Source organism: Phodopus roborovskii, unplaced genomic scaffold (assembly GCF_943737965.1).
Source record: "Phodopus roborovskii unplaced genomic scaffold, PHOROB, whole genome shotgun sequence".
Lineage (NCBI taxonomy): Eukaryota > Metazoa > Chordata > Mammalia > Rodentia > Cricetidae > Phodopus > Phodopus roborovskii.
In genome coordinates, this window is record NW_026125059.1 from 19913181 (window position 1) to 19924294 (window position 11114).

An 11114-nucleotide genomic window follows, 5' to 3' on the forward strand; every position below is an offset into this window, starting at 1 on the left:
CAGTTTCTTTAATGTCAGAAATTACAGTGTGTTCATTATAGGGGGAGAAATAAACCTGTAGTCCTGAGGTGATAGCCAAGACTCACAGCCTTCACCTGTGGAGGATGGGAAAAGAACAGAAGGCTTGGGAATGTCTCAGTGTGGTGTTGAGTGTGAGTGGGGCCTTGAGTTCCCAGGAAGAGCAGCCACTCCCAGCTTGGCTCTTGTTGAACATCTTGGTGGGCTGTGGGGTACTTACTGTGGTTTGTCTTTGTAGGATTGTCAGCTGATCTCTGACATGTATGTCAGCAATCGTCAAGTTTCAAGAAGTGGCTGGAACAGTGTCCCTGCCAGGCATAAATCCCAGATGCTTCACAGGAGAGTACCAGTTGTCCAGCAAAGGCCTCAGTCATGAGGAAAAGCAGAGGCTGTTCCCTATTGCTGCTTCCAGAGCCCCTGGGAAGTTATGTGCCCCTCGGTTCGTTTGGGTATGTTGTGCTTGTTGGGTTAAGGAGGGACTACATTTGGGGGTGCAGGCAGCTTTCACTGGACTTTGGGGCACTTGTTAGGAAGCAGCCTGTCCCATCCTGATTTGCTGACCTGGTGAGTCCTCAGAAGCAGCCCATGTTTGTCCTTTCCCTTGTTGTCTTTAGTAAGGTCAACTTGGAGCATGTAAGAGAGCATGCCTGGAGCCAGCGGTATTTAGCAAGTTCTCTAGGGGATTCCTAGCAGTGCTGCATTTGAGAAGCTTGAGGAATTTGTGAAGCTACTTCAGATAGGGGCTATAAATAATGGTTACTGTTTCCTGGCCACTTGTCACAGCTTGGCCCTTTCCTAAGCTGCCTGTAGTGGCTTCCCTTCTTTCTGCCCCTGTATTCGAAAGTGATTGTGGGCTGCCTGTGCCCTGGTCATTGATACTGCAGGGAGAGGATGCTGAAAGCCTGTTCCCCGTGTTTGGAAGGTCTGCTGTCCTTGCCAAACCCTGGTGCTTTCGAACAAATCCCTCTCACAGCCTCTTGGTCCCCTGGCTGCTGCACCAGGCTCTCTGCCAGCACTGGGCAGTGTCATAGGCTTGTGGGAGATAGTAGAAGCTGCTTCCTACCTTGAGGGCTTTTATTCTGGTCCTGTGAACCCGGTCACATCCTTTGGTGTAACAGCCTTTCCTGCCTCCCGTGGCTATGGAAGAGAGGCCTCCAGGCGCCTGTGTGGCAGAAGGCTGGCCTGCTCACACTGCAGTGTTGGGAGATGGACAGATGTGGGCAGCAGGAACTCTGGTCCCCTCAGTCTGTCTAGCTGACCAGGTTTCAGCCTCTAATTGGCTAGTTGTGAGAGACTCTGTGGTTATGTAGGTGGGAATCTAAAGCATTGTTCTCTCTTTTTTTTAATAGGTGTTCGTGGACATCAGAGGGTCAGGGAGTGGACAGCAAGACCACCACTCAAAGTGGAACTGGAGACTCCCCACTCAGAGCCAGAACATCATGGAACAGCTTTTTACTGTGTTTCGTAATGGTCCAGGCATGGGAGACTCCTGCATCTCAAAGGGCTGTGTCCTGTCCCCATCTGCTAGTGTCTGAAGTGACTAGTGACAAGAGTGTGTCTATTGAACTAATTGCCAGCTTCTGCTACCTCCTCAATTGTGCAATAAACTATAGATTAATTCAAAGTGTCTTAACTCTGTTACCTCATGAGCTCCCAGGGCTGGGTGTGGAAAAGGAAGGCTAAAGGCCAGCTCCTGTCACTCCTTGGGCCTTGCCTGTTCTTCATGCTCCTGTGAGGCTTGGTTTCAGGGTGTTGGAAGTGGACAGATAAGGCTGATAGCCTTTGTATATTTAGGACTTTGTATATTTAGGAGAGTTGAGGGTTTGCTGAACAGTCAAGGTCAGGATTTGGGAAGGTGCCTGTGTCAGGGCGCTTTGTGGTATGAAATTGTCCTATGTTAGTAAAGAAGGTTAGGGTGTCCCCAGAGTTCTAGGACCAGTTGAAGGGTTTCCTAGGAAGTGAGACCTTGTTGCTAAAACTAGGGAGGTGAATGGGCAAAGGGACTGGCATGTAAAATGCATGGCATCCTGTCATACTGTGGGAGTAGTTGGCAAGGGAACTGAGATATGCTAAGGAGGCTTTGGAGGCCTTTGAGGTACAGAAGTGCTCCCACTGGATGGGAGAGCAGGGTGTGGTGGGAGAGAAGAAACCCTTTTGAGGTATAAACATTGGGTACCAACAGTGTCAAAAAGAGAAATAATGGCAAAATCAGAAGGGTGCAATTACCAATAGGTTTGTAACCAGGACTATTTAAGAAGTTAAGGACCTGTGCAATGGCTTACTGGGTAAATATGCTTGCTGATTTTGATTCCCAGAACATAAACATACAAACAAATAGTAAATTTGGAAAGTTAAACATTTTTATTTGAAGAGGATTTCTAAATATTTTAGCTTTTAAAATGTCTGGGTGGAGGTTTGCACGTGAATGCAGTTGCTCAGTGACTAGAAGAGAGCCTGTGATCCCCTGGACTGGAGTTATGGGTGGGCTATGAGCCTCCCGACAGGAGTGCCAGGAACTGAACTTGGGTCCTCTGTAAGAGCAGTCAGTACTCAATGAGCTATCCAGGTCAGTGAAGAGGGTTTCTAAGTCAGTCGGTTAGCTAGTCTAGGGGTGGGCAGGTAAGATGCTCCTGGGGTTGTGGGAACACAAAGGGTAAATATTTTGAGTTATTCATTCTGGTGGGAGCTGGGCCCACCAGAATGCCCAGGCACTGAGAGGTGAAACTGATAGGCAAGGCCCTGAAGGTTTCCACTCCAGAATGTCTTGCTACTGCTGTGCCTTTACATGTTCACTGCTGTCATCTTCCCCTGAATCCAGCATGGTGTGAGCGAGTACAGGGGGATCCCCACTGCCTTTAATGTAGTATGATTATTTCATGGAAAGATCCCATTCTACTGGGAGTTTTTACCTGTGGAGTATTATGAAGATGATTTCTTCTTAAACTGCTGTTTAACTTAATGATTTTATACAATAATAGTGTTAGTTTAACATAATTTTGATGTTTAACAAATACAGCAAGGGATTGTAATAGAGGTTAGTTTAGTAGAAAAGTTAATGTAGGTAAAGGTAGGATATAGTGTTGCCTCTGCCCTTGATCAAGGACTGCAAAGGATAGAAAATAAAGAAGTGTCACATAGCTAGGACTTAGGAGTTTCTCTTGAGCTGTGTTAACTGGTTTAGGTTAATGATTAAGGAAGACAATAAAGTCCCAGGAATTAATTCGCTCAAGTAGTTTTTGATGCTGGGAAATGCATTCCTGGGTTTTGCTGTGCATCATAGCTCAAACAAAGCTTTACTTCATGTAACTGAAAAACAAAGAATTGGATGGTTGGTTAAGATAATTGGACAGGACTCTAAAATACAAAAAGTGAAACTAGTAACCTGTTTTTCAGGCAATTATAAAAACCACTGCCCATATAAACAGTTATGACTGAAAGTCTCCTGATCCATGAGAAGTCTAAAAGATAAATGTTTAACTGTGGATTCTTGGAGATAGTTTGTTTTTCACCTGTAATACATAAAATGTTTAATCGTGTAAGGGATATGGAAAATATGCTGTTTTTTTTTACTTGTATTTAATGTAATCATTCACTTAAAAAATAAAATGTAACCACATTGTAACTTTTATATTGTTTGAAAGATTCTGCTGGGGCATATAAGCTGTAAGGGAAAAGATAAGTCAGAAGGAAAACACCAGGAAAGATGGAGAAGGAAGACATCAAGAAATAGTGTAGAAGGAAGTTGCCAGGGAAGAGCAAGAAGGGAAACATCAGGGCAGAACAGAAAAAGAACAGAACATTAAGAATAATAAAATAAGAGACACTTTTATCCCTTAGAAAAGAGTTCTGTGTTTTTCTTGCCTATTCTGTATCTCATTCCCAGTCTCTAACCTACTGAAGGGTGGTTCTGCAGGTGGAGTGGGCCTTTTTCATCCTGAGAAAGTACCTGCAGACATTCGTCTTAACACTTGTTGGCATTGCTTTTAATGCTGTGGTTTATAAGCACCCTGGATATCTGCCATGGGTCTAGGAATGTTGTTGAATTTTTTAGTGAGGACTCCCAATGTTACTGGGCCCCTTGATGGACACTTAACAAGACTGGAATTGACAGTAACTTCTTTTTGGCATTTCATTAACATTGGCTACTGTACAGGTTTATTTAATAAAGAGTTCCAAAAAAAAAAAAAAAAAAAAAAAAAATCAAGGCAGAAAATGAAGCCTCACTATTGGAAAGAAAGTTAACGTTGGTACCTGTTACATCAAGAGTGACTTGAACCATCCTGGTGGCCATCTGTATTCATGTAAGTGGGATTTTTTTTGGGGGGGGGAGGGGAAGCTTTGGAGCCTGCCTCTGCCTCCCAAGTGCTGGGACTAAAGGCATGTGCCACCACCTCCTGGCTGTGAGTGAGGATCTTACCATGAAACATGGGTAGCATCTTTAAAGACACTGGAGCAAGGCTTTCCTCCTCTGCAGAGGAGGAAAAGTTCTGTTTCTTAGAACACTGCCCAGGGTGGTCTTTCCCCAGCCCTGCTTTCCCAGAGAGTAGTGGCACTGCACTGTTTAGAATCCTCAGCAATGGTTTCTCTGAGGAAGAATGTGGATATTATGGGCCACAAAAGAAAAGCAGGCTTTTCTGACCTTGAAGGACCGAAGAAGGAGGAGAACAAAGGACTGTGTCAGGAGTCTAAGGAGGGTGTCCAAGCTGGAGAACAGGAGAGCAGAGAGCATGAAGGCTCCATTTCCCTTGTCTGGACTCTGGCTTGGAGGGTGCAGGTATGTGGCTGGAACTCTGAAGAAGGAAATTGCAGACTCTGCCTGTCAATAATTGTAAGAAGCTGCCCCTTAAACTTCCCCCCCACCTCAACCTGTAGGCCAGGGCAACAGGACACCATGGTGGGTGAGGCAGAGGTAGGTGTATCAGTCGGCTAAAGATGCAATAGCAAAGTGCCACATTCTTATGGCTTAGATTGGTGGAATTATTCTCTCACAGTTTTGGAGCCGTTAAGTCCAGGGTCAGATGTCAGCTTGTTCAGTGTTTGTGGGTGTTTTCTACATGGCATGCAGAAGGTTTCCTCCTTGCTGTATCCTCACGTGATGGGAAGAATGACCTCCCTGGAGCCTAACCTTACTTAACCTCCCTAATCCTCCTGTCCTCAAACACAGTCCCATTGGAAATTAAGACTAAACATATAAATTGGGTAAATGGTGACACTATTAGGTCCAGAGCAAGAGGGGACCTGCAACATTGTCAGCAGGCCCAGAAAATGAGGAGGCACGGATCTGCAGGGAGCTGGCTGGAGGAAGCCATAGTGCCAGATCTGCCTTCTGCATAGGAGCTGCCACCAGCCATGGTGAATGGTTGACACTTGACAAAGATTTATCAAAACAATCAGTCTGTGTCACACGGGGCTTCCCTGGTTCTCCAGCCTCTAGAAGTCACAAACTCTTCTCAAAGCTGTTTTTTGTTTGTTTGTTTGTTTGTTTTTCTTGTTTGTTGTTGTTGTTGTTGTTTGTTTGTTTGTTTGCAGTGCCGTTTTGTTCCAAGCATCCTTAGGGTCCTGGGCAGGAAGGACCTGCTCTGGCTGGTTCCTACCTTCCACTTTGCATGTGGAGTCCTGGTACAGGACATCATCAAGATGTCTTCCTGCTCTTTAGGCAGAGCAGCTTGTGCAGGGATTCAGCAGAAAGAGAGCAAAGATGGGCCAGAGATCAACAGTCTCCTGTCTTGGTGCAAGAAGAAAGGTAAATACATCACATAGCTGCAAGTGCAAAGAAACACAGAAACACAGAGAGGAAGATGGACAGGAGGGGGCGCACTCTTCCATCAGGCAAGAAAGCAAGCCGTGACTGATCAGGTGACATTCAAGACATGGCTATAGCTACTTATCTGTCTAAAGGAAGAATGTGCCAGGCAGAGGAAACAGCTCAAGGTCACAGGCAGGCAGATGCTTTCTCCCACACTTGGAGCAGGGGTCTCTGAAAAAGCATTGCTGTTTTGTGGGGGTGCAAGTGTGTGAGAAGGCAGGAGGCCAAGAACATGGTAGGAAATGAAAGAAGAAAAGGGCTGGCTGTGACAGCTTAAGCCAACAGGTGTGAACTCGAGTTTGCATCAAACCCAGCTTGAGCCAACAGGTGCATCAAACCCTGGAAGACAAAGCAAGATCACTGAGGTCCAGCCAGTTCTGAATCTGGAGGTGTTGGTGGAGACAAGAGTTCTTCCTTCCAAAGATTTATTTTATGTTTGACTATGTGTATTTAGGTGGACATTACTGCAAGCGCCTGCAGAGGCTAGAGGTGTGTTTAATCCCCTGGAGATGGATTACAGGTGGTTGTGAGCATCTGATGTGGATACTGGGAACCAAACTTGGGTCCTCTGGAAGAGCAGCAAGCACTCTTACCCACCTGTGTCTAGCCCCAAGAATTCATTTCCAATAAGTTCTTATGGCTGCTCAGGGACCACACTTTGAGAACTGACCTCATGATGGGAGATGTCATTCTGTAAATACATTTCTCATACTGGTTAATAAAGAAAGCTGTTGGCCTGTTACTAGCATTTCTTATTAGCTAGTTCTGTCTTAAATATTAACCCATTTCTATTTATCTAAGTATTTCCACGTGGTTTTATCTTACCGGAGAGAGGGCCAGGAGTACTGCTCTCTTGGTCCTACATTTTGAATCTCCTCATACCTCTTCCCTAATCACCCTTGTCTCCTAGTCCTGCCTATCTTGCTTTCCTATTGGCCAACAGCGCTTTATTAACCAGTAGGAGAAACATATTTACAGAATGGCATTTCCCATCAACCTCATTCTAAGCTAGCTGGGAGATGGCTCTCCTCCTACCCGTGGAATATCCTTCACAATGGACAGGCCGACTTGCTCCTTTCAGAATGGCATGCATCCAGCTGCCTACTCCATCTGCTTGTTTGTACCATGGCAAGGTGTCCACAAATCTCTCAGGAAACACTGATAAGCAACTTGGATTCAGTCCTTTACTGTCTTGTCAGAGGAAAAGAATCCATGCTTGGTAACAAGCCTTTAGTCCTCTGCCAACCTCTGTGTTTTGTTGGCAAGTATCTTATCCTATGGTATCAGACAGTCAGCCTAGCCAGGTTCCAACTACCTAAACAGCACACAACTGACCCACCACATTGGGGGAGAGTGAGTGACGTTGATCCCTCTGAAACCCATTGTTTCTGTCATGGTACAGTGTGTGTGTGTGTGTGTGTGTGTGTGTGTGTGTGTGTACATTGTTCGTAGGACACAATAGCCACTTCTTCTAGTTGTCTAACCCACAGCATTTCGTAGCCCACCCCGTACAGCCTCACCCTATACTGAACATTCTAAGTGGAAGTGGGACCATGGGGGAGATGATAGCAAACACAACATGACTTGCTTCAAGCTGAGCCTGTCACACAGTCATAACCTAGGCCAGAATGAAAGCTAGGGAGAGGTCAGCTGTGGTCACTGTGATTAAGAGAGAGACCCCCATTTTGGTCTAAGATGGAATTCTCTCTTCTGATGGAACCCACAGCCTCCTGTAAGAGGCTATTTAGTATTCCTGGTAAGTGCCTAAGCAATTTTCTGATAAACTTTAATAGGATTAGAACCTCTTTAGGGAAATCAACTACCCAAACACTCAGTGGTTTCAGATGCCCTTTGTCTTATATTCAGTTTAATAAGGGTTATTCAACCATTCCCTTTTTTGCCCCTGAGAACCTTCCTTCACCAAAGGAAGCTGTCAACTTGGTTCTGCAACAAACTAGAAATATAACTTGCAAATGCTCATACCAATTTATCTGGAAGAAAAATGTAAAATGGGCATCTTTAGAAGACACAAGAATTGTAGCTAAGACTAGTTACTGCTGTTTGCCCAACAGTGTATTGACTGCTCTCCAGCTCTGTATAATGAATTAAGTTAGAATAGTGATTTTGTTTCTGAGGTGCCCAGAGAGGTGGAGTAACTCACTCAAAATCACACAGCCAGTAGCAGAAAACCTAGGTTTGGAATCTAAGAACCCAGATCCAGAGCTGGAGCCTACTAGAGACTCACTCTTCTGCCTTTGCTAAAAGAATTATAGCAAGAGACAAAAAGTAGGATAGTCCCTGTGGGTGTTGTGCTATGGATTTGTAGAGGAGAGAGAGGGACTTCCCTCAGCAGGGGACTTGGGGAGAAGATGGTCTGTCCCAGAAGAGGAAGGCCATATGGAGACAGAGAGCAGAGCATACAAGTGGTGGCAGCATGGACATGTTGACAGGAGACTGTGAATCCACAGACAGCCATGGGCAAGAACCCCAGTCCTTTTAGCACCAAGAGCCCTGTCACCAGGTGGAGTAGAACGTCTATGCTCCTACCTCTTGGAGTTTTTATTCCTCTGGATTCAAAGAACCCATCCCAGTCCCAGCTTTCATTAGTAAGGTGACCCCCGACATCTTTCCCCTGGACTAAAGGTTTTCTCACCTGAAAATGAAGGGCAATGCCAGCAACTCCTCCATGAGCTATGGAGGATTCAAGGACACAGACCTGAAAAGGTGATTAGCACCTGCCTGGCACCCATTAAGGGCTCCATGAAAGGAAGCTATTACTGCTTGAGTGTGACAGGATCCAGGACAGCCTTAGAACACCATTTGTTTTTCATATTTGAGAGAAAAATTGGCTTCTCATCTTTTTTTTTTCTTTCTTCAAGATAGGGTTTCTCTGTGTTGCTTTGGAGCCTGTCCTGGTACTTGCTCTGTAGACCATGCAGGCCTCAAACTCACAGAGATAATTTTAGACTTTTTTGAAAGTTGCAAAAGCTAGTACAAAGAATTCCTGTACAAGGGTTATACAAAGAGTCAAGATTGCCTGGGTGTCTCAGTGGGTAGCGTGCTTGCCTCACGTGTATGAAGCCCTGGGTTCCACCTCAGAATCTCATAAACTGGTTGTGGATGGGGATTTTCACCTGTAATCCCAGCATTTAGGAGGTGGAGGCAGGAGGATCAGGAACTCACAGTCATACAGTGAGTTTGAGGCCAGCCTGGGCTACATGAGATCCTCTCTCAAAGTAATTAATTACATGTAGAAATACATACAGGTAGTGGTGGTGAACGCCTTTTATCCCAGCATTTAGGAGGCAGAGGCAGGTGGATCTCTGTGATTTAGAAGCCAGCCTGGCATACAGAGTTCCAGGGCGGTCAAGGCTACACAAATAAACCCAGTCTCAAAAAGCAAAAACAAAACAAAAAAGAATTATGGCCATCATAGGCCTTGAGAACCTGGTTCACATCTCTCTCAACCTGTCCTCTGAGACGCCCTGAGCTGACATTCCTGCCAGATCTGACCAGTTGTTCACTGTGTCTGAAGCTTTAAGAGGATGGAGCTTTATCGTTCCCAGTTACTATTATTTGCTTGGGACTATGTGGGAACCCTCAATACCTGGTTTAGTGGGGAGTGGGTGAAAGGGTGGGGTGCCTCCCATTCCTGCCTGGAGATCACTCCTTGCTTCTTGGGGGGACCTCCCTCCTGGTGCTCCCTTTGTGTGCCCCTGGGTGGTTGTAGCAGTTTGTATGTAGAGCCAAAACCTGAGCTCCACTCCTACCCTTCAATGTTCATATATTCCCAGTATCTGCATGAACCCTATCGAAGGAGGGTCTCTAGCTTCACTTATCTGCTGATGTTCAGAATCATATTTTATACTTTAGTACAGACACTCTAGGTAATACATTGTATCAGGAAGGGTCTCCTTTATATGTAAAGAAATATCTGAAGATGTAGCACATTTATTTGTCCCATCTCTTTGATCCCTCGAGTCACTCTGAGTCCCCTCCCTTTCTCATGTAATCTCATGGCCTGAACATTTTGTTTCAAGGTGACAGATCTCAGAAGTTTGGGGCAAAGCACCCATCTACCAGGGGGTCACATTTTTCTGCACATTTTGTTGACAACATTAAAATAGGGTCCCAGAATGGGAATAGGTGGTGAACACTGGACCACAAGCATGAGGGCTACCATAAGTATCCTCTAAATCTCTGAAAGTGGTCTGGGGCATTTCAGGTTTGCCATCATCCCCAAAGTGACCATTTTCTTCCAGCTGTGACATTCCAAACACTGCTATTAGATGACTGTTGCCCATGTTTTCATTTTTGTCTTTTGTTTTTTGTTTTTTTTTTTGTTTTTGTTTTTTTCTGATGTGACTCCACAGGTTTGGAAAGCAATCCATTGGGCTTCTGGGGATTCAGGTGAATGTCTGCCAGGAGCCCACCACTCCAATGCAACCCATAGTCTCCTGCTGCTTCCCTAAAAAGGAAATTCACACCATCCATCTCTTTTCTCTTCAAAGGAACTTCTGTGGGTGCCTTGGCTCAGGACTGACTTGGAGTTCCTAAGCTAGAATTAATCCATAGAGCAAGGCACTAACTGCTAGGTGATGGGAGATGCCATTCTGTAAATATGTTTCTCTTATTGGTTAATGAATAAAGCACTGTTGGCCAATAGGAATGCAAGATAGGCGGGACTAGGAGACAAGGATGATTCTGGGAGAGGTAGTAGAGAGGAGTCAAGATGTAGGACGTGAGAGAAGAGGTCCAGACTCTCTCTCCAGACAGAGATATACTTATCTCTGGAAATACTTAGATTGATAAAATTGAGTTAATATTTAAGACAGCTAGCCAATAAGAAACACTAGTAATCGGCCAATAGTTTCATAATTAATACACTGCCTCTGCGTGTTATTTGGGACTGATGCTCTGGGACCAGGCTGGCAGGAAAATGCTTAGAACATCTAGGGAATAGTCCCAGTGCACCAATTAGCATTTGCTAGGGATTCATGGCACACAAGACATTGTGGCTAGTTTCCCATGCACATCCTCATGTAATACAGAGACTCGTTTCAATTTAAAGGACTCCTGAGAAGAATGTCAGAGGAAGTGACCCACTAGAGTCACACAGCCAATTGCCATCTCTGTAGCTGGAATTTGCTTGAGTTGGAGATGATGAGAACGGTAATGTTGCTTGCTGCCTCAGAGGACTCTGGAGTGTCTTGAGGAAGGACACTCTTCCTCCCTGCTGTGGGTCAGGGTGACTGGTAGGAAGTAGCAAGGGACCCACACTGAGCCAGTC

The 11114-nt window shown here is 45.2% G+C and overlaps 1 non-coding gene across 1 annotated transcript; it reads left to right on the forward strand.

Moving 5' to 3' along the window:
- Positions 1-847: 847 nt before the first annotated feature.
- Positions 848-977, forward strand: LOC127225446 (small nucleolar RNA SNORA71). The gene has a single exon (XR_007834782.1). It is a non-coding gene; the product is annotated as a small nucleolar RNA SNORA71 (small nucleolar RNA).
- The last annotated feature ends 10137 nt before the right edge of the window (positions 978-11114 follow it).